Source organism: Loxodonta africana, chromosome 1 (assembly GCF_030014295.1).
Source record: "Loxodonta africana isolate mLoxAfr1 chromosome 1, mLoxAfr1.hap2, whole genome shotgun sequence".
NCBI classification, from domain to species: domain Eukaryota; kingdom Metazoa; phylum Chordata; class Mammalia; order Proboscidea; family Elephantidae; genus Loxodonta; species Loxodonta africana.
The window spans coordinates 196,507,758-196,531,616 of record NC_087342.1 but is presented as its reverse complement, the minus strand read 5'-3'; positions in this window follow the sequence as shown (position 1 = coordinate 196,531,616).

Below are 23,859 nucleotides of genomic sequence, written 5' to 3'. Positions count from 1 at the left end.
ACCTTTGGGCTACCTGATATCATGAATGTGGATAAAATTCTCCTTGTTATGTGTTTATGACTTGACCAAACAGAAGAATTTCTTCATGAGTAAAGGAATAATACATATTTTAAAATTGAACACTTCTTTTTTTTTCTATTGTAGTTATGTTGGAATCCCCCCCGATATCACATTGGTGGGCTGCTTTAGGTATATTGCGATTGTTTCAGCTTAGATTCTCTAATGCATAAAAATAATGTTAACTAGTCTAGCTTTGGGAAACAGACTTTACTATCTTAGACATTAATTTTATTATATTATCATCTTGCTAAATAATGCTGATGTCAGATGGATCCTGGCTGAAAGCAGAGAATATCAGAAAGATGTTAACCTGTGTTTTATTGGCTATGCAAAGGCATACCACTCAGTGGATCATAACAAATTATGGATAACATTGCAAAGAATATGAACACTTAATTGTGCTCATGAGGAACCTGTACTTAGACCAAAAGGCAGTTGTTTGAACAGAATAAGGGGATACTACATGGTTTAAAAACAGGAGAGGTGTGGGTCAGGGCTGTATGGTTTCACCATACTTATTCAATCTGTAGGATGAGCAAATAATCTGAGAAGCTCGACTATATGAAGAACGGACATCAGGATGGGAGGAAGACTCATTAATAACCTGCAATATGCAGATGACACCACCTTGCTTCTTGAAAGGGAAGAGGCCTTAAAGCACTACTGATGAAGACTGAAGAGTACAGCCTTCAGCATGGATTACGCTTCAACATAAAGAAAACAAAAATTCTCACAACTAGATCAATAAACAACATTATGATAAATGGAGAAAAGATTGAAGTCATCAAGGATTTCATTTTACTTGGATCCACAATCAACACCCATGGAAGCAGCAGTCAAGAAATCAAATGACACATTGCATTGGGCAAACCTGGAGCAAAAGATCTCTTGAAAGTGTTAGAAAGCAAAGATGTTACTTTAAGGACTAAGGTGAGCCTGACCCAAGCCATGGTGTTTTCAATCACCTCATATGCATGTGAAAGCTGGACAATGAATAAGGAAAACCGAAGAATTGATGTCTTTGAATTATGGTCCTGGCAAAGAATATTGAATATTCCATGGACTGCCAGAAGATCAATCACATCTGTCTTGGAAAAAGTGCAGCCAGAATGCTCATTAGAAGCAAGGATGGCGAGACTACATCTCACATACTTTGGACATGTTATCAGGAGGAACCATCCCCTGGAGAAGGGCATGATGCTTTGTAGAGTAGACAGTTGGTGAAAAAGAGGAGGGCCCTCAACGAGACGTATTGACACAGTGGAGGCAACAATGGGCTCAAGAATAATGATTGTGAGGATGGTGCAGGACTGAGCAATGTTTCATTCTGTTGTACATAGAGTGTATATTAGTTAGAACCAACTCGAAGGCACCAAAGAACAACAGATAATAAAAAGTCACACAGTATTCTTGATGATGAACTCCAGTGGTTGTCTTGTCTATCTTTGCTCTCCGATCAGCCCAAATGTAATCCATCTTAACATGTGCTTGAGACAAAAAATAGATCTGTAAATAGACATAAGAAATTTACTATACTCTGCTTCTCCTTTTGATCAAATTTGCATTTATGTAGGGATGACAAATTTTATTTTTCATATTGCGGAATAATGGGGGTGGGGCTGGAAGTGAATGAAAGCTAATAAAAACTCTACACCATAGTAAAGTTTTCATTAAGCCATAGTTTTCCTTAGCTTGCCTCCAACTACGTTCTATACTAGTTCCCCCCCCCATTTCTTTCCCTGTCATTTTCACTTATGTCAAGGAATAATCATTGTGCTACCATGAGTATGAAAACAAGAGTAGGTCTAATTTTCCCCTAAAATAATGTTTCTTTAATGGCAAATTTTTACTTTTACTAGAAACCAAATACAGACTCTTGGTCATATCTACAGAGGTGCTTCAATGCTCCACTGCACAAATGGATCAACTGGTTGGACCAAGAAATAGCACAACGTACAGGTACACACAAAACCTAACACTAAGCAATACAGTTCTCCTACTTTCGTCTTCTGACATCTGTTCATCTATTCTCAGAGCCTCATGCTTAACTCAGACCTTGACATTCTATGATGGGACTGCCCTTCATTTAATGTTATATCCCAAGACATGGCTCCCACTAACTTCTTATTGGACCCCCTTGTCTAAATAAATTCTCTTTCATGGATGGATCTTCAAAAGGTTGAATTTTCAGCAAGGCAGGGAGTTGGTTACCTGTTTTATATATCAGTAGAGGGCACTGCCTTGTACAGGATGATTAATGTGAACTAGTAAGGACTCAAGATAGCTCTCTGAGGAAGAGAGTCATGAATAGGAGGAGGAAATGAAATGTGTGGCTAATTACCTCCATGAACAACTTCCCCCTTTCCCATGAGACCAGAAGAACTGGATGGTGCCCTGCTACCATTACTGAATATTTTGATCAAAAATCTATAGAAGAATCCTTATCAAAAAGGGTAAATGCAGAAAAGAATTTAAAATTCTCATGGACTCCAGACCTTCTGGAGTAACTGAGGCTGAATGAACCCTAAAGTATTGCCTAGAGATAATCTTTAAACCTTAAACCAAAAATATTCCCTGAAATCTTCTTAAAACCAAACAATTTAGCTTAACTAATAAAGAATGCCTGCCTTAAGCATTGTGCTCTTTTAAGATCTATCTATATAGGATCAAACTGATAACACCAAATCGAAAGATTAGGTAGGAATCTTAGGGGGCAGTGAGTTTATGCTAATGAGGGAGAAACAACTCAGAAAAAAGAAGATGAGAATGTCTCTGAATTAAACATGTAGAAATTGTTGATTTGGTATATGTTTTGTGCATATATTCTCAACAACAAAAATGAAACAAATTATGTAAAGAGAGATACCTCTCTATAAACATAAAATTATGATGAAAAAAGTGAGAACAACAAAAATTGTTGTGTATTGAAACTAGTAAAAAATGAAAAGCTCACATGAGGATGTCCTAGACATATCCAGACACCTTGTGGGTTGGTTTACTTGGTTAAGGGGCTCGGGATCATAGTCTCATGGGATAACTCAGTCAATTGACATAACATACTTCATAAAGATAATATTATACATCCTAGACTGGTGAGTAGCATCTGGGGTCTTAAAAGCTTCCACACGGTCATCTAAAATACAACTATTGGTCTCTTCCTGTCTGGAGCAAAAGAGAATGAAGGAAACCAAAGACTCAAAGATGAAACTAGTCCACAGGACTAACAGCCCACACGAACCTTTTCTAGCCTGAGATAGCACCCTGCTACCAGTACCAACCGTTCTGACTGGGACACAATAGAAGGTCCTAGATAGAATAGGAGAAAAATGTAGAACAAAACTCGAATTCCTAAAGAAGACCAGACTTCCTGGACCAATACAGACTAGAGGAACCCCTGAGACTATCTCCCTAAGATACCCTTTTAACTTGGAACTGAAGCCACTTCTGGTGGTCACGTTTCATCCAAATAATAGATTGGCTTATAAAATAAACAATATCACCTATGAGGAATGTGCTCCCTTAAACAATCAACTGTATGGGATCAAATGGTCAGCATTTACCCAAAAGCAAAAATGAGAAGGCAAGGAGGGGCAGGGACGCTAGATAATTACAAACAGAACAAACAGAAGGGAAATAATAAGAATGAGGACACATTGCAAAAATTGTAACCAATGTCACAGAACGACTTGTACAAAAACTTTTAAATGGGAACCTAATTTACTGTGTAAACTTTCACCTAAAACACAATTATATATTTAAAAAAACCTCATATAAGAAACAAGGAACATAAAATAATGCCAAGATAAATAATCCTGTTTTTTTTTTCTTCCTATTAACGCAAAGGACCTAGAAGTGTAGGCTAGAGCTGAGCTTCTCAAGCTTTAATGTGCATAATGCATGCAAACCACCTGAGAGGCTTATTAAAATGTAGATTTTGGTTTAGTCAGTTTGGATAGGGCCTAGGATTCTACATTTCTAACAAATTCCCAGGTAAAGTTGGGATGGCACCTAACAACAATAACAACAACAACAACGATTTACTGATTGTTTAATATGAGCCAGGGTCAGTGCTATGGCTGCTAACCAAGAGGTCAGCAGTTCAAATCTGCCAGGCGCTCCTTGGAAACTCTATGGGGCAGTTCTACTCTGTCCTATAGGGTCGCTATGAGTCGGAATCAACTCGACAGCAGTAGGTTTTTTAGTGATTAACCTTTGCTACAAACACTGTGAGCTGGGTATTATTTTCCACTTTTGCAGATGTAGAAACTGAAGCATATAGAATTTAATCATTTATTAGAGTTCCTACAACCATTAATGTGAGTCCCCTAATTGGCCTTTTCTTCCAACATACATTGGTAACCCTGAGATACTCTTCTATACATAGAAATCTTAAAACCACCACTGCAAAAATATGATGATTGCTTCTTCTGTAATGAATAAGATCTCTAAGTTAGAGAACAGTGCAAAGGGCAGAGCTTACAGGAATTGGAGAGGGCTACCATTTAGGCAATGGGAAGAATGAAAAATTTTTTTTTACCATTTAGGCAATGGGAAGAATGAAAGAAAGCTGAAAAAAAAGACAGAATGAGCAATTAGAATTTGAAACTCTGATAGGAATTCCCCATTGCTTTCTAGTTCCATGATTGCCTTAGTCATCTAGTGCTGCTATAAGAGAAATACCACAAGTGGGTGGCTTTAACAAAGAGAAATTTATTTTCTCACAGTCTAGTAGGATACATGTCCAAATTCAGGGCATCGGCTCCAGGGGAAGACTTTCTCTGTCGGCTCTGGAGGAAGGTTGAGTTGCTTCTCAGGCACAGGAACTCTGTGTCCAAAGGATGCGCTCTGCTCCTGGTGCTACTTTCTTGGTGGTATGAGGTATCCAACTCTCTGCTGGCTTCCCTTTCCTTTTATCTGTTGAGAGATAAAAGGTGGTATGGGCTACACCCCAGGGAAACTCCCTTTACATTGGATCAAGGAGGTAAACTGAGTAAGGGCAGTGTTACAATTCCACCCTTATCCTCTTAACATAAAATTACAATCACAAAATGGAGGACAACCACAGAATACTGGGAATCATGGCCTAACCAAGTTGATACACACATTTTTGGGGGGACATAATTCAATACATGACAATGATATTGCTTTAAAATCAAACAGAAGCACACATTTATGACATAATTTGGCAAAGAGCATACAGGTGCTCAAAGAATGTGTTTCTAAACCAGGGCTTTGAACTGGTTCATTCCAGTTTGAACCCCTGCTGGTAATTTGCATTTTCACCCCAGATATATTGAATCAGAATCTACATTTTAACAAGTTCCCCAGGTGATACTTACGTATACATATGAATCACCTGGGGATCTTCTTAAAATTCCTATGAACACATAACAATCACCTCAGGATCTTAATAAAATTCTATGCGTACATAAAAATCACCTGGGATCTTGTTAAAATGTAGATTCTGATTCAGTATATCTGAAAAAAGTTATAGCATGGCAAAATTTTTAAGTATATAAAACATTTTGAGCTAAAATACAAAAAAAATATTCGGTCCTTAGCAAACTATTTGGTACATGTTGTTGTTAGGTGCTGTCTAGTCAGTTCTGACTCATAGCAACCCTGTGTACAACAGAACGAAATACTGCTGGGAGCTGTGCCATACTCACAACTGTAGCTATGCTTGAGCCCATTGTTGCATCCACTGTGTCAATCCATCTTGCCCAGGGTCTTGAATACACTGCAGTAGATGACCAAGGGAAGTTATTTAGTGTTCACCTTGGGAATGTTCAAAGAAAAAATTGATAATTACCAGTTCTAGATAAACATATAAGGATCCCTGGTGGCACAGTGGTTAAAAGCACTCGACTGCTTACTGAAAGGTCAGCGGTTTGAAACCACCAGGGGCTCCATGGGAAAAAAGATGTGGCAGTCTGCTTCACATCTTACAGTTTTAGAAACCCTATGGGGTCACTATGAATTAGAATGGACCCAACGGCAGTGCGCAAGGTAGTGGGTAGATACACACATACACAGCCATACATCACTTAGAGTCCCTGATGTGTTCTGTGAACTAGGATTTTAATCATTTATTAGAGCTCCTACAGCCACTAAGATTATGTTCTCTAACTGGACTTTACTTCCAATATACATTGCTAACCCTGAGACACTCCTATACACAGAAAAGTTCACTTCCACTTGTGATTTGGACATTGTGCAAACGGCATATTATACACAGGAGAGAGGCACACAGGACAGTCACGGGCAAGACTGGGACCCGCACCGCTGCCGCTGCCTCTCAGGACGGTGAGAAAAATTTGGCTCTGCCTTCGCAGTTCCTGCGTGGTCACCGCTGGTCTCCAAGAGCCACGCCCTGCCCCTGCCCACCCCCACACCCCCACACCCCAGCCTTGCCATCCCGCAGGCAACCTCCCAGCTGCCCCCACCCCACCCCCGCGCCAGCTCCCTTCCCTTCGTTGCTTCCTCTCTACCTGCCTTCCCCACCCTTTCCAATGGGCTTTAACCTGTTCTGGCCGCGCCCATCCCTCCTCCACTTCCTCCTCTGCTTTTGCCTCCTCCCTAGCTGCCTTCCTCTTGCTCCTCCTCCCACCACTACCACAGCTTGGACCACGAGGCTGCCGCCAAGGGGTGTGGGGGGAGGGAGGCAGCCTTGGAGGGGCATCCACCTCAGTGGCTTCTGCGGTGTGTGTGCAATTCTTGCCTGAGGCGAGCGTGGTGGGACAGGCACTGTGAATCAGTGCCAGGAGCCCTCTTCCACGCCAGGGCTGGGGCATACACGGGACTGGGGAGATAGTGAAAGACAGATCAGATCTCCCTCAGAAAGTTAGTGAGAGACAGATTGGATCTCCTCCTTAGCAAAGTATGGTCACTACATCTCGGTCTCCCAGTGGGATTTCTGAACTTTATTATAACCTTATGGGATCACAGGATGTATATTTGGTTGGACACTGCCCGAATGGATGTTATAGGGAGCATGATTTTACATATATGCACATCCAGAAACCAAACCCATTGCCCTCAAATTGATTCCGACTCATAGCGACCCTATAGGACAGAGTGGAACTGCCCCATAGGGTTTCCAAAACTGAAATCTTTATGATAGCAGACTGCCACATCTTTTTCCCATGAAACAGCTGGCGGCTTCAAACTGCTGACCTTTCAGGGCTCTTTATATAAAAAATATGCACATGTAAATTTATATATGACATATATAAATTTTATATTTATATAAAATATATATTTTATATAATAAAAATGTAATACATTATAAAGCCAAACCCATTGCCACCGAGTCAGTTTTGACTCATAGCAACCCTATAGGACAGCGTAGAACTGCTCCAAAAAAAAAAAAAAACCTGTTGCTGTAGAGTTGATTCTGACGGTAGTGACACTATAGGTACTTAATTTTAAGTTACCAGAGAAACGCAAATTAGAGCTACACACCTATCAAAATGGCTAAAATGTAAATGCCTGCTAATACCAAGGGTTGTCAAGAGTGTTGAATAGAAGGAATGCCAACACAGCGATAGTGAACAGGCACATCAGCACAATTACTTTGGAAAACTTTGCATTGTCTCAAAACACTGAAGATACGCCTAATAAAGAGCCGTTCCACTCCTGCTGTATGTGTCTGTGGAAAGATAAGGACCTGAGATTCAGGAGAAGCATGCAAAGAAATGTTCAAAGCAGCATCACTTTAGTACCACCTGGTGATATACTAAAGGAGCATCTGGTGGATTTGAACTGCCAACCTTTTGGTTAGCAGCCAACCACTAGACCACCAGGGTTTCCATGTAAAATATATAAATAAAAATTATATATATTTAAAGTGTATATATGTACATATATGTGTATATGTATGTGTATATATGTACACACACACACACAATCACACATATATAACCAAAACCAAACCCACTGGCGTCGAGTAGATTCCAACTCCTAGCAACCCCATAGGACAGGGTAAAACTGCCCCACAGGGTTTCCAAGAAGCAGCTGGTGGATTCGAATTGTCAAAATTTTGGTTAGCAGCCAAGGTCTTAACCACTGCTCCACCAAGGGCTACATATCATTCTAACGTTACAGGGAGTAAGACACTGGATATATATTTGTGACACACTCTTTTCTCTTTTCTACGTGAACGGTGTTACACAGTTTCTAGTAATACAAGACACAGTGTCATTATTGTATTTATTTTTTTCTGCTCACAAATTGAACAACTGAATTCCTCAATTGAGCAAGAAAATTAGCCAAGTGAAAGTGGACTTTTCTAAAGCTTTTTTTTTCAGTTTATGTCAGATTTTGACCACAAACCATTTTTCAAGGCTTCTCCTTTTCGGTAAAATTGGCAAGCGTTTTTATCTAATCATGGGCATATTTATTGATGAGAAACTAAAAAGTGACACTTTACCACATTCTTTTCCTGAAATTTGAGTTATCTGTTTATATTACCAGTTTTATTTATATTACCTGCTAGTCTCCTTCCCTAGAGTTTAGTTCTTCACTTACCTTGCATGTCTGTAAGTCTGAGACGTGTACTTTTCTCCATGATTGTTTAGTGCAAACAGAAAACATATGTACAGAGTACTAGTGTTTCCTTTTTCACAAGCCTTTCTAAGATGTAAATTTTTAATAAATCAGAAAAAAATTATTGAAAGAAATGATATAAGCATAAGTGGAAATAATCTTTTCTCTGTTAAAAAAAAAAAGACCTTATCTCTTTTGGATTTGATTTATAATACCACGAAATTTACTGTGCCTTAGTCAGCTCAGTCACATAGCAAAGTCACTGTAAGCATAATGGAATGGCCTATAGAATTTATTAAAATAGTTGGATGACTATTTTAATATCAGTAATCAGGGTCAGATTACTCAGAGGATGGTTGCCAAATGATATCTGAAGTAACCTTCTTTGTTTTTCCCTGAGTGAGAAATTTAGATATGAGGAAACAGTGGCTCTACATCTTGAAGCTCTATTCCATGTTCTCACACTGGTCCTGCATCTTTGTGTGAGGAAGTTGTGTAGTCTTTTCAGGCCTTCATTCATTAGGGGTACTTGCCTCAAGGCGCTTTACCTTTTATAGGAGTTATGCTTTTGCTGTCTCACAAGGAATAACAGATTTATGAAAGCTATGGAAGGCCAAATCAATATTTTAAAACAAAGAAGAAATATTGGGCCAGCGAACTCAGTTCTAAAATCATTTTCATAAAACCAAATAGCTCTAGGTGGAATCCTGGTTTTCAAAATCTTTTCTATATTTAAAGATATTTTCCAAGTTAGTGAGCATGCTTTCCTTTTATAATTAAAGGGAAAACACCATATCAAATACATGGTTTTTAAATAGTAACAACACAAACAAATCGCAGGGCTGAAAGAGCTAAAAGACTTGAAAATTATGAATTCCTAGGCATGTGGTTTGACTTCATTGCCTTCGAATTTCTCAGATTTAAGAACTCCTTACAATTGATTTGAGAGAACCATGCCCCTATTCCCTGAAGGAATTTTTTGAATTTCAACAATTTACCAGCCTCAGAATATATACCTACCTTCTTTTAGCTAAATCCATAAACTATTTCAAATGCTATGTCAGTTTCAGGAACATTATTTTAGTCATGACGATTGTTCTGATTCATAATCTTACCAATGAATTATTCATTATTGGTAGTTAACCAAAACTTTCCTTTCATTTACTTGTATTATCCGGCTTAATTTCAATGATATGTGGAGGCCAGACTTTAGCATACTGTTTGTTCAAAGACAATTTCATTGATCTAAATCTGCATGATTTTTAACAGCTGGATTAATTTGCCCAAGAATTTCTACACAATTGCATATATTGTGTAAGAGGTAAATTTTATTTTCTGTTCATAGTTATATTTAACGTATAATTTATTCAGCATACTTTATAACTATAAAAAGAGAAGTTAATGGAGAGCAGAGGAGACCTGGTAAAGAATTCATGAGCAAAATGTTGCAAAACTCATCAAATGTAGTGTTTCCCAAAGTGTGTTCCATAGAATGCTGGTTCTGAAGGGTGTTATCAGTGTTGTGCAAGGAAAAAAAAAAGTATGTTTAAGTATATTTGTGGAATCCTGGGTATAAATAAAGCAGACTTGTTTATTTTAGGACTTGCCTGAATCTTTAACATACTGCTATGAACAAGGCATCTCTAAGTGGTAGTATACATTACATTACGCACTGTTTCTCAAACCTGTTTGACTGGGGACATACTTTAGGAAATGCTGGTGTACCACGTGGAAAACAAACAGAAGACGGCAAATTCAAAACTGTTGCAAATTCCTGCAACCAGAGTTAGATTTTATTATTGTCCCACAATATGTGTTTCTGTGTTAGACCATTTTGTACATAATTACTGCTTTTTTTCTTTTTTAAAACATTAGTGTCTATTTGCTACTTTAGACAGTGGTTTTCAAACTTTAAGGTACATTTATATCACCTGGGGTTCCTGTCACAATACAGATTCTGAAAGGCTGGGGTGCAGCCTGACGTTTCTATATTTCTAACAATTCTTTGAAAATGCCATTGCTGCTAGTTTATGGCTACATTTTGAGTAGCAAGAGTCTAAGAGATTGGGGCCAATTCATCTTTTTTAAGTTTTGTTCTTCCAGCTCGATGCTTTTTATATAATTATCATTCAATAAATGCTTGTTGAATTGGATTAAAGCTGTGGTGAAAAAATTTATGGAACTGTCTTAAATATTTACCATTTTTTATATGATTGAAATAGCTCCTGATATAAAAGAAGTGATACTGTGATTACAATGAAAATATAAACATAGGAAAAGGAAAGGAAAGCAACACACACATGGACACACACAAACATTTTGGGAGACAATTAGAAGCTAAACTAAGCCACCTCCTAGAATTCCTTCCTAGGTAAGTCTTTTTACCATAAAAATCCATTTTTTCCATGAAGATATTCATTCAACCACTAAGAAATATCAAGATGATTATATGTGTCCCAGGTGACCTTCCAAAAACCACATTGTATTGATCACTATACAGTTTAAGCTCACCACACATGATTCTGTCTTCCTTGCTTCTTTCTTACAGTTACATATTCATACAAGCTTGTGTCCCCCATTCATTTTCCCATTCTTCCTGTGACTTTCCTCCAACATATTTGATCATGGGAGTCTCAAAATCTGTCAAGGGTCTATGAATTCCAATTACTAACATTTTTTTTTTTTCCATATTTAAAGGAAGGCAGTATAGATTTGTTATGAAACAGCCAGCATTTTGATATTTGGTACTTCAGTCAAAACCCAATTAATAGCAAACAGGAAAGACTGTCTTGTTAGAGATACAACAAAACTCAATCCTGACCTATGAAAATGTAGAGACTGAACAATCCATAAGTATGCTGATGAGAAAGTCTACCCTATAGAAACTCACACCCATGGAAAAAATTTTGCAGGAACATTAAAACTAGCTAAATATACCTGGCAATTAAAAAAGATAAGGTTAAGTACTTTTTCATATAACAAGAATTAAGTTACACCAGTAAATTAGAATAACAATCTCTCTAGACTTGGAAGACCTTAATATCCTGTCATTTTGTAAAGTGTAGCTTAATTAGTATGTTCGTTCTAGGATTGGGAACCCATCTGCTCAGGTAATTACTATTGTGTTAATCCTCTTTATTTCTTCTCCTCACACAAGAATAATCCGTGGTTTTCCTTGTTTGCTCATTAAGATAATTACCATTATCTATTTGATGACACTACTTGACACACAAAAATTAAAAATACAATTAGGTTGCATATTTTAGCACAGAAAATATTGTGTACCAGACATATCAACTAAATGTTCACTTTAGTTTTATTGCCTTAAATTCTGATCTTCTCAAAGGCTAGGAATCATGCCCATTTGACTGACTTTTCCAGTGTCCCACATGGAATCCTAAACTAGTAGAATCCTATCTAATATTTAGATGCATATTTTTTCATGGTTGATATTATTTTCATATTTTAAGAAAGATTTTATATTTAACCTTTTCATAAATATGCTTCAAATTTATTATACCATTGTGTTAATCTTGTAATCATGGGCAGGTTAACCAGTAAGCAAGGTACACAAAGGCTTACAGTAAGCAAGATACCAAACAGGCTTAGTTGTGTTTACTTACTAATCTGGGGTACACAATTTCACGTGGGTTTCACCACATCCTTGATGTGAAAAACAGGTGAAATTGTACACCCCAGATTAGTAAGTAAACACAAGTAAATCTGTGCGTATCTTGCTTAATGAGTATTCTGTCCTTGTTTATAATTTAAACCATTTATATATTTCTTTAACATTGAGTATAGGAGCCCTGGAGGCACAGTGATTAAGAGCTCTGGCAGCTAACCAAAAGGTCAGCTGTTCAAATCCACCAGCTGCTCCTTGGAAGCCCTATGGAACAGTTCTACTCTGTCCCATAGGGTCACTATGAGTCGGGATCAACTTGATGGTGATGAATTTGGCTTTTCTTGAATTAACATTCAGCATTTTATTTAAAATAATTAAAATTATTTTAAATGAAATAATAGTATCTTTACTTTTGTTGACAATGATCCCAATTGTATATGAGGGCTGTTTTCTCAGCGTTTTAAATGGTAGACTTCTGTCTAGATTTTTATGAGTTTTGTTAAAGCAGTCTAACTTAGCAGCTGAACTGCTAAGTTCTGAAGCTGTTTAGCATCATTTTAAAGCTGTAGAGATTATATAAAGAAGTGAAAGAGATAGTGAATTTTATTTATGACAAACATCCTAAGGAAAAATAAAAACATTTCCTAAAGTTGTTCCATAAGCTTTGGAAACCTGAATTGCTAGGTAAATAAATGTATAAAAAAAGAACAAACTGTAGGAATGGTGTGGTCGAAATTGTCAGAAAAGAAAGGAAACAAAATTTTGTTCATATGAAGGTGAATTTTCTTACAGAAATTTTCTACTGCAGTTTTTACTTTAAAAAAAGTTCTCAAAAGATGTAAAAATTGGGAAATGTTTTGCATTTTTAATAGATGATGATAAAGTTATAAATTTCCCATTGATTATTTGTTACTTACATTAGCTGTTCTGTTTAAATTCTCTTTTATTCTTCCTAAATGCTCCTAGTAGTCTAGCAATAAGAAAAGCAAATGTATTTTAAAACAGAGGTAAAAATCACCCAGTTTTCTTCTGGTGAAGAATACTCACCACTCACATGCCAGATCATTCAAACAGGAAGGAACTAAAAATGTTGTTCCAATTAAGTATTTTAAATGACACTTTTACAAAATATCAGCTTGTTAATCTAGCCAGCATATAAAAAGCTAGTATCATATTTCATCATTTGAAATTGGGCTCATATCTCTTTACTATTCCTGTGTATCTCTTGTGTATTAATAATATTAGAGAGTATCTCAGTAATATTTGCTTTGTTTAAAAATAGGAAAATACAAAAAATATGAAGAAAAATTAAAATAACTCATAATCCCAGAATCGAGATTTAGCATTTAGATATGTATGCTCATTTATTGACTACTTTGGATTATACTATAGTTTTCAAAGCTGCTTTCTCTTTTTACTTAACATCATATTCTAAACACATATTTCATATACAATATGATGGCTGTGAATTTTTCTATAGTATAAATAATGATTTATTTAGTTTTTCAATATGGTTGATGCTTAAATTCTTTATGTTTCCGTATAAGTAGATAGGACTTAGATAGATTGTCAGTTGTGTTCTCAGATATAACTTTAAAATGGATCATTGTAAGGGAATTATTGGCCAAATGGTAAAAATCATTGGTTAAATTGATCAAATTATTTCCAAAATACATTTCATAAAGTCTGTATCAAATTATTCTCCCACCAGAAGTCTGAGAGTACCCATTTACTGTACCCATCCAATATTAAGACTTGTCATTTTCTACACTATTAATATACATCTATTAAATGATATTTTTAAAATTCATATCAATTCCTAAGTTGTTACAAAAATATCATTTGTATAATTAAGACCTAAAGTAAGGTGGTCAGTAAACCGATTCTAAGTTAGAAAGATTTAACTTTGTTCTATTTCTGAAATACAGAAATATAGATCAAATGCCTACTGTGCATAAGACACCAGTTGCCCATTCATTTATTCATTCACTTAATCAGCCAACAAATATCCATTGAGTACCTACTATGTGCCAGGCAATTATTCTGAGGTTACCATGCTAGGCATTGTGGGAAATAGAAAGGTAGAAAACATGTCTGACCTTTCTCCAACCTTAACAATCTTTGAGTTGCCTAAGTATATAACAGAGTCCCTGGGTGGTTCAAATGATTAAATGCTCAACTACTAGGTTGATAGTTTGATGGTGTGTTCCAACTATTGGTGTACTGATGGGTTAATGGTGTCAGGTGGGGAAAAATACAATGGAATTGGGTAAGGGTGATGACTACTCTCTTATATCACTACTGGTAGCACAATAAGCCTATCTTGAATGGTTTGGGAGTGTAAGGATGATTGTTGTTTTTCAGAAGCTCTAAGAATAAATTAAAAAGAGACAGAATAGGATTAAATATATTTGGCATTATCTTCTGGAAATGCCCAGTTAAAATTCTCAGAAGATAATGCCAAATATATTTAGACTTATTCTATTTCCTCTTTTTTTATCCCCAGAAATGGTTTATAATTTTTCCATAATTGGCTGCTCTTTCTGGATATCTCAGATATTATTTTTTTGTTCAACACTAAAAAAAATAATAAATTAAGATTTATTCAGGGACAATCTAGTCAGATGTGCAATTTATTTTCTAGTAAATCCAAAATAGTCAGCGAGTCTTCTAATGAGTGTATTGGCAGTACCTAGTTGGGAGTTATAAGCATCTCTTTCTAGGAAACTGCTGTCACAAGATGACTAAGATACTAATCAAATGAGGGCTGGCATTGGGCAGACAAATAACTATTTGATGCCTTCTGACAAACTCCGAGGTTTTTTTGATAACTAAACTATGACCCAGTACGTTAAGCACTGCAGAATTTAAGCATATCATTGTTGAAAAATGTGTTGAGCCGTTAGTGTTTATAGAGAGATACAAAGGACCAAGGTGAGGTTTCTGCCCCTAATGTTAGCACCTTTCATCTGTGGAATTGTTACACAGTATTTATTTGATCCAGTGATTTGGCTACTACTCTGCCCTCCTTCTCCTCCATCGTTCTTTGCCAGCTCTTTGGGCAGAATTATTCCTTTGAAAGCAATTTAATGCCCTCTTCTGGCCTTGCCAAATACCAGGAAGCTTTGTACCAAAGTCAGCAGCAGATCTCAACCACCATGGAGGCTTCTAGTCACAAAGGAGGATACTGGAGCCAGGAGCCTCAGCAGCCTCAGTTTACCTAGCATGCGGGGCTGTACTGGCTGTTGCTGCAGGCAGAGGCTTCCTGGTGACCTTGACTTTCCTCCCTGCCTCAGTCCCAGACAATCTAACTCCCCTGATTCCATCCCCTCTAATCCCAACCCTGGGCCATATGTGGGATCTTCCTGAGGACTTGAAGTGAGTGAAAGGCTTTGCATTTCCCAGGAATCTCAGAGCCTGGGGGGAAATAAGGATTCTTTAGAAAGTGGTGTGCCCCCATAAGAAAGAAGTCTTCAAAGGGTGCCCTCTTTTGCGTTTCCTTGTTCCACCCCATCCTACACACACACACACACACACAGAGAGAGAGATAGGAGGACCCTCTCAAGCAAGGAGCTCTAATGAAAGATCTTGTCTAGGCTATGCAACCCAGAGATCCAGTGCAAGTAAACCAATGACCCACAAGTCAGAGCACAGCAGGAACAGAAAAATCCCTATACAATGTAGTTCTTCCAAAAATGACAAATCAATTGAGAAAATTTACCTCTATAGAAAACAGCACCTACAAGATGTGGAAGAATTTCAGCAACAGAGATAAAAAGAACGCAGTGATAAAAACCAAATATATGTATTTGTATTTTCCCTTGAAGAGAAAAAAATAGGAAATATTGCCCCTGCAGTGGGAACAGTAGATAATCATACAAAGTAGGCAGATATACATAAGCTCAATTTAGAAATCACAGAAGTGAAAAATGCAGCCATTGCTATAAAAAGCTAAGTGGACAAGATGAGTGGCCTAAATACGGCTAAAGAGGGAGAATGAATGATATGAAGAGAGACTTGAAAAACTCACTTAGGATTCACTATAGAAAAAGAGACGGAAAATATGGAAGATAGGGTGAGACTGTGAGATAGGGTGAGACCATGGGATATAGCTTGAGAAGCCCCGTCAGCCATTTAATTGGAAGCTAGGAGGATATACCAGTAAGAATGAAGGAGAGAAGAGGGGGAAAAACATGAAGGACATAAAATATGTGGCTACAGTGGCTAAAGGTTTTCTAGAACTGCACAGGCATATTTGTTTCCAGATTAAAAGGGCTCACCAAATATCAAGGCATATGAATTAAGTGACACGGACCCAGATGTAGCATACAGAGATTGAAGAATAATGATGATAAATTCTTAAAGGTAACCAGAGATGAAAGATAGGTTACTTAGTGTAGGAAAATGGACTTTCTAGAATGCCTCTCCTTTTCAAGGGACCCTGGTGTCTCAGAGGTTAAAGCACTTGGCTGCTACCTGAAAAGTCAGTAGTTCGAACCCACCAGCTGCTCCTCGGGAGAAAGATGTGGCGGTCTGCTTCCGTAAAGATTAACAGCCTTGACACCCTATGGGGCAGTTCTACTCTGTCCTATAGGGTCCCTATGAGCTGGAATTGACAGCAGTGGGGTTTTGTCTTAGTCATCTAGTGCTGCCATAACAGAAATACCACAAGTGGATGGCTTTAACAAAGAGAAATTTATTTCTTCACAGTACCAAAAACCCACTGCAGTCAAGTCGATTCTGACTCAGCGACCCTATAGGACAGAGTAGAACTGCCCCATAGGATTTCCGAGAAGTGCTTGGTGGATTCGAACTGCCGACCTTTTAGTTAGCAGCTGTAGCTCTTAACCACTATGCCACCAGGGTTTCCATTCTTCACAGTAAAGTAGGCTAAAAGTCCAAATTCAGCGAGTCAGCTCCAGGGGAAGGCTTTCCTCTCTCAGTCAGCTCTGGAGGAAGGTCCTTGTCACCAATCTACCCCAGTCAAGGAGCTTCTCAAGCTCAGGGACCCCAGGTCCAAAGGACATGCTCTGCTCCTGGCACTGCTTTCTTGGTAGTATGAGATCCCCTACTCTCTGCTCCCTTCCCTTTCTTTTTATCTCTTGAGAGATAAAAGGTAAAACAGGCCACACCCCAGGTAAACTCCCTTTACATTGGATCAGCTGTGACTTAGTAAGGATGTTACAATCTCACCCTAATCCTCTTTAACATAAAATCACAATCACAAAATGGAGGACAACCACAAAATACTGGGGATCATGGCCCGGCCAAATTGATACACACATTTTTGGGGGGACATAATTTAATCCATGACAGGTTTTCTTTTTTTTTTTTTTAAATCAGCTTGAAGCAGATACTGTCCAGAAATACCTTGATAGAGTCTCTGCTTTCTCCCACCCCTCCTGCCCTGCTTCTCTGTGCCCTGGTGGGGATTTGGCCTTGCTGAACTGGGTTCATGAAGCAAAAAGCTTGGTGTTCATAAACATTCCTTTAAACAAGTCAAATAAATTGTGTTAATTTGTCTTGACTGGGACTCAAATCTGTGACTATAAAAAAGGAAGTATAGCATTAAAAGAAATTGACCTTTCTAGATCTGACAAACCTCTACTTGTATGAAAAGTGCTACTACTAATCAAGAAAGAAAGAAAACACAAACAATATTAAGAACAAAGTAGTAGATATAGTTCAGAATCAGTAGAGAATTTTTTAAATAATAAAATTTAAAAGTTGAGAATTTTATGAAAATGGACGATTTTTAGAAAATATGGAATCTATTTTTTTTTTTATAGGAAGCCTAAATAAAATCAATAATCATTACCCAGTGCCATCGAGTTGATTCTGACTCATAGTGTTTTCAAGGCAGTAAATCTCTGTGGAAGCAGACTGCCACATCTTTCTCCTGAAGAGATGCTGGTAGTTTCAAACCACCAATCTTTCAGTTAGCAGTTGATAGCTTTAACCACTGTGCCACCAGGGCTCCTTCAATAATCATTTAAGAAACCTAATTTGGCAGTAAAAACCCTAAAAACCTTTACTTATAAAGCACATAAGGTTTTCACTGGTTCTCATTTAATTGTGCTCATGAGGAATCTGTGCATAGATCAAGAGACAATTGTTCAAACAGAACAAGGGGATACTGCATAGTTTAAATTCAGGAGAGGTGTGTGTCAGGGTTGTATCCTTTCACCATATCTATTCAATTTGTATGGTGAGCAAATAATCCGAGAAGCTGGACTATATTAAGATGAACGGGGCATCGGGATTAGAGAAAGACTCATTAACAACCTAAGTTATATAGATGACACAACTTTGCTTGCTGAAGGTGAAGAGGACTTGAAGCGCTTACTGATGAAGGTCAAAGACCACAGCCTTCAGTGTGGATTACACCTCAATGTAAATAAAACAAATCATCACGACTGGACGAATAAGCAATATCATCATAAACGGAGAAAAGATTAAGGTTGTCAAGGATTTCGTTTTACTTGGCTCCACAATCAATCCCACGGAAGCGGCAGTCAAGAAATCAAAAGATGCATTACACTGGGCAAATCTGCTGCAAAGGACCTCTTTAAAGTATTGAAAAGCAAAGACTAAGGTGCTCCTGACCCAAGTCATGGTGTTTTCAGTCAATTCCTATGCATGTGAAAGCTGGATGATGAATAAAGAAGATCGAAGAAGAATTGATGCCTTTGAATTGTGTTGGTGAAGAATATTGAATATACCGTGGATTGCCAAAAGAATGAACAAATCTGTCTTGGAAGAAGTACAACTAGAATGCTCCTTAGAAGCAAGGATGGTGAAACGTCGTCTCACATACTTTGAACATGTTGTTAGGAGGGATCAGTCCCTGGAGAAGGACATCATGCTTGGTAAAGTAGAGGGTCAGCAAAGAGGAAGGTGCTCAATGAGATGAATTGACACAATGGCTACAAAAATGGGCTTAAGCATAACAATGATCGTGCGAATGGTGCAGGACCAGGCAGGGTTTTGTTCTATTGACATTGGGTCACTGTAAGTCAGAACCGACTCTGTGGCACCTAACAACAACAACAACAACAGCACATATGGCCCAGGTGTTTTTACGGGTAAAGTATACCAAACAATCAAAAGCCGTATCGATATATAAGTTATCCCAGGGAATAGAAAAAGAGCGAAAGTTCTGAGAATATGGCTCCCAAATACCCTTTTAACTCAGTACTGAAGTCACTCCTGAAGTTCATCCTTCAGCCAAAGATTAGATAGGCCCATAAAACAAAATAAGACTAAACGGACACACCAGTCCAGAGGCAAGGATGAGGAGGCAGGAGGGTACAGGAAAGCTGGTAGTGGGGAACCCAAGGTCGAGAAGGGGAGAGTTGACATGTCGTGGGGTTAGTAACCAATGTCACAAAACAATATGTGTATTAATTGTTTAATGAGAAACTAATTTGCTCTGTAAACCTTCATTTAAAGTACAATAGAAAAATAAATAAAGAGGGAAAGCTATCCAACTAATTTTCAAGGTTGGTATAACATTGATAACAAAACTGGACAAATATAATAAATTAGAATAAAATAAAAAATCAGTCTCATTTATGAAAACGTATTTAAAAATTGAAAGTAAAATATCAGCAAATTAATATAACTCTATTTTTAAAATATTATCTCAATACCATAAAATGTGTCCCAAGAATATAAGGATAGTTCAGTACTTGAAAATCTATCAATATAAGTCACCATATACCAGATTAAAGGAGAAAACTTTGATCTTCTTAACAGAAGTTAAGAAAAAAAATAGACCCCGAGAATTCATGTTCTCAGGAAAAAAACCTCAGAGTAGAAACAAGAGAAAACCTATCTAATGAATAAGAATTACATATGAAAAACCTAAAACAATATATTTAATAGTTAGACACTACTTTGCAAATAATAATGCCACAAGACAAGTATACCTACTATACCCTCAACCTCCCATGATTCAACAATCTACCGAAAGTCTTGTCAGTTGCCATCAGGATGAATCTGACTCATGGCAACACCATGTGTGCAAAGTAGAACTCCTCTGTAGGATTTTTAAGGCTGTAACTTTTTGAAAGCAGGTCTCCAGGCCTGAGCTCTGAGGCACCTCTGATTGAGTTCGAACAGCCAGCATTTTGGCTGGTAGTTGAGAGCTTGACCATTTGCAACACCCAGGGACAAATGGTCTTAACCAATCAAATAAGAGAAGAATAACAAAATGTTAATAGGTTATTATTGACAGAATGCATGATGACATGACATTAAAATAAAAGAACCATCTAGTTAGACTCAATAAGAGAATATAGGAGGAAACAAGATGAACATATAAAAATTGAAAATATTCCTCTCCAACAGCCAATTAGAAAATATCCCAACTAAATAAAGATCTCAGTTAAAATTGCAACAAAATCTTTAAGTTGCCAGGAATAAAACTAAGCAGGCATGCATGAAAAAAAATTTGTAAAAGTAAGTTGAAATACATTAAAAAAAAAAAAAAAAAGGGCACTGAATAATTGAATATACATCCATGGACTGGGAGATGTAATATTGTAAAGAAGTCAATTTTGCCCAAATTAATTTCTAAAATCAATGAAATTTCAAATAATACTCCCAATAGGATTTTCAATGAACCGACCAAACTGATTTTGAAATTCATATAAAAGAGTAGAGGTCCAAGAATAACCCAGATAATTTTTAAGAAGAAGTTTAAGAGAAGGTTTTGTTATATCTGATATAAAAATTTACTATTAAGCTGTATTAAATAAAGCAGTGTCAAACTGGTTTTGGAGAGGATACGTAGATCAATGGAACAGAATAAAGTATGCACAAACCCAAGCAGGTAGTGGAACTTAATGTAAGTCAGAGGTAGCATTGTAAATTGGTGGAGAAAATATATACTACCAAATAAGTGACTTTCCATATGGGGGAAAAAAAATAGACTTCTTCCTTACATCATAAAGCAAAATAAATAAAAGAAAAACTCTAGGTAAATTGGAATCCAACTGTTTTTAAAATTAAGCATATTTTATATTAAGAAGAAACTTTGAGATAGGAAAGAAAAAGACATTGTGACCAGTTAAAATACAAGCAGTACAGTGTGAAGTCCTTTGCAGTGCATATAACATACAAGGGAATAGTATCCTGAATATAAAAAGTACTTTTACTTATGAATAAGAAAATACAAACAACTCAACAGAAAAATGACCAAAGGATATATATAAACTGGAAATTAACAAAAGAAGAACTACAGAAGGCCAATATACCTGTGGAAAGATGTCCATACATGCTAGAAATCAAGGCAATTTAATTTTAAATCATTACAAAATTCTACTTGTTACCAATAAGCTTGGCTAAAATAAAAAATATTCAGTGACTATGTATTTTTTGTATATTCAAAAAATTGATACAGTAACTATAGTCAAATGGCATGCAAAGGTTAATATACCAATCAATTTGTACTCGCATCAGCAATATATAAGAGTGGCTGTGCCCCCACATTCTGGCCAACACTTGTTCCTCTCCGTTGGGAAATAATGTTTGAGGACCTGTACACTAGGTCTGCCCTGCTTCCTTGGAGTGCTTTAATGGCTACGTTTATGAGGTTGATGAGGAAGCATTTGCTAAAATTTTGATCATGGAAATCAGAGAGGGAATTTAGTAGTCAGATATGGGATTACCTGTTGCCACTGATTCCGACTCATGGCAACCCTACAGGACAGAGTAGATCTGCCCAATAGGGTTTCCAAGGCCGTGATTCTTTACTAAAGCAGATTATCACATCTTTCTCCTGCGGAGCAGCTGCTGGCTTCAAACCATCGATCTTTCTGTTACAGCTGAGCACTTTAACCACTGTGCCACCAAACAACAACAACAAAAAAAAACAAACCCAGTGCCGTCAAGTCCATTCCGACTCATAGCGACCCTATTAGGACAGAGTAGAACTGCTCCACAGAGTTTCCAAGGAGCGCCTGGAGGATTCAAACTGCAGACCCTTTGGTTAGCAGCCATAGCACTTAACCACTATGCCACCAGGGTTTCCATTGTGCCACCAAGGCTCCTTAAATACAGAGTTAGAGTCTTTAATTCATTAAAATGGATTGTGTGATCAAGGTGTGATGGAGGACAGGGTTTTAGGAGAAACTAGCTAATAGGAAGTGGGCTGGGGCATTTAATTTATATAGCAAATTATATTGTAGATAATATTTTGAGGATTTATCAGAGGTGGCTTAAGATTAAGAAATTTCAAATTGAACATGCAGATGATAATATCAAAAGATGTCAAGAATGTGGAGAGAAAGGAATGCTCTTATACTGCCCATAGGAGGGAAAATGGTGCATCCTCTTTGGGGAGCAATACCTAGCAAGTGTCCCTCTGAAATATCCAATAACTCAGCAAGTCCACTTGTATGTGAACACCCCAGAGAAACTCTTGCACAAGTTCACTGTAGATAAATGTTCACTGCAGCATTGTTTGTAATAGAGAAAAATTAGAAGCAATATAAATGTCCATAAATATAAGTAAGGATTTTTAAAGTTTACGAAAAGGTGAAACAGTATGTAGGCTTAAAAGAAATGAACAAGAGGTTGATGAGCGAACATGATAGATCTCAAAAATGTTCTGTGGAAAAAAAAAAAGGCATGTTTATCTTCTTTATGTAAATTTTTAACGTGCAAACAAATAGCATCACATATTCTATGTAGGTGACTACATGTATGGCAAGAATAATACAGTGATTCATGATCCTGATTGCCTGGGGCAGAGTAAGAGTGGCTGGGAATGAGACAGAAGAAAAAAAAACAGATCAATTTAAGTGTTGAACATGCTGATTTTGAGCTGACGACAGGATTTTTGAATGGACATATCCGTTCGGCATTGGATGTGTAAAACTAGGCCTGGGGCAGCCTTTTCCAAAGAGCATTTCTAACTTTGCTTGTGAAGACAAAGTTAATGACTGCTGAAATTATTGTAATAAAAAGACAATTTGCAAGTGTCTATCATAATCTGAGAATTTACCAAGGTCATAAACTCACCGAAGGTTCTAATTCTTAGGAGTTTCAGTTCCAAATGTAGCTTCAAAATATTGTGGTACAAATGAGATGGGTTATATGTCATAGTGTTGAAAATAAGCATAGGTAAAATTTATTTTCGGATACTCAGTCATTATTGTATTTTCTTTTCTGTTGTGAGGGCAAACGCTCTACCGACCAATGTACTTGGTCCTGTGAAATCGGGCTTAAAATTTTATAGTACGCATTTATGTAATAAGTAATGTAGTGATGTTTCCAAAGAGTAAGCTATTTTTTCTCCCACTTACAAAATCCAAATTGAATCTGATGAGATAATTATATGAAAGTTTAACATATTACATTCATTTTTTTTTCGTGCTGCTTATATTTATATAATTAGCAAAAAATATTGGGAAAACTATGCAAAGTTTTTTTTTTTTTTTGTGGAGGAATGGTAACATGAGCCATTCTCACAGCCATTAACTGATGTTTATCCTACAAATGTGCCCTACTGGTCACAATGGCAATTGTTTCTGAGAAATCTTAGCCTAGCACATGGTAGGTGCTTGAAAAATAATTTTTGAATTGAGTAAGTGAATAAATGAATAATTATTTATGGAAGT